This window comes from Phalaenopsis equestris, unplaced genomic scaffold (genome assembly GCF_001263595.1).
Source record: "Phalaenopsis equestris unplaced genomic scaffold, ASM126359v1 Scaffold228098, whole genome shotgun sequence".
In the NCBI taxonomy this organism is placed as follows: domain Eukaryota; kingdom Viridiplantae; phylum Streptophyta; class Magnoliopsida; order Asparagales; family Orchidaceae; genus Phalaenopsis; species Phalaenopsis equestris.
The window spans coordinates 17,286-18,679 of NW_018246080.1; positions in this window are offsets into that span (position 1 = coordinate 17,286).

Here is a 1,394-nt window from a genome sequence, read left to right on the forward strand (position 1 = left end):
TCTTCCTATAACTATAACCATATAGCTTTTTGTTCCTTAAGGAATATGGTATACAATCCTCATTATTCTTCAACAACATACCACAAAATTAGGGTGCACTAGATACTTGTAAATGAGGTCTATTATGTAGAACATCATGTTGAACCAATAGCCTGATTAATCATATGAGTTTGATCAATTATGTACTTAAAATGACATGGAAGAGCTCTAACATGGATAAAAACCATCTCCTTAGCTTCCCTATCCTGGCTGACTAACGCATGCAATATCTTGGCTCAATATTTTAGGGGATTAAAATATCATTCGAAGTGCTTTAAGAACTTAATATTATAATGTTCACAAGCACATGAATGCGATATTCAGTTTTTGTGTAAATGAATACACAACTGTCATATCCATTAGTAAGGCTTAAAATCAATTATTTGGAACCTCTAACTCCATTAACATGATAAATGTTTTTATTTTTGTAGAAGATGCACTTTATACTTGGTGATAGAATATAACATACATTTCAGTGAATACGATTAGCCAAAAACATCATTGATGAAAGATCAAATTAAAAATATCAATCAACTATGTCATGACATATTTTGAAAATAATGATAAGCCATTGAAGATAAAGTTTGGAATTATGGAACAACCCAAACAATACTAACACAATAATAAGAACATATGAGAGAGTGGAGGTTGAATGTATAGATATGATAAAGTTGCAGGCTAAATAGGAGGGTTGGTTGTGAACTGTTTGATGTTGGTGGGAACTTGATTTGGTTGGTAGACAAGTAGGGTGGTTGGGTGTTTGTAGAATAGGTGGCCTTAACAACTGACTTTTATTGTAATCCTCTTGTGCGCATTTAGCTTTTGAAAAAGGTTGTTTTGCAAAATTAGCTTTGAAAAAATTTGGATTACTTTATACCATTTTAACTATGTATTGGGCAAAACTTTGGTACTTGTCGTGTAAATATTAAAATAAATTAAAAAAGGATTTGTTTTTTTCGTTTTTAATCAAATAAGTACACACACACACATACACACACTCGTGCGCGCTCACCCATCCAGCCGAACAATCAAAGATTATTTATTTAATTAAAAAAATTGAGAAAATAACAAATTCTGTTGCAAGATTATTTATTAAATTAAAAAAAAAAATTGCAAATAAGCTGTCTACAAAACGTACTAACCAAACAGCTAAACAGTTTATCAGAACAGGGGCAGAATGATCAATTTTTCAGAATCAGCTGTTTTCCATAAGCGCAAACCAAACAGCCAGACAACTTATACGGATCAGCTACTCATCAGCAGATTATCAGGATAAACTACTTATCAGTAAAAGCTGGATAAGCTTCAGCTGCCCCAAACAAACCCTAATGGTATAAAAGTTTGTTATATATATA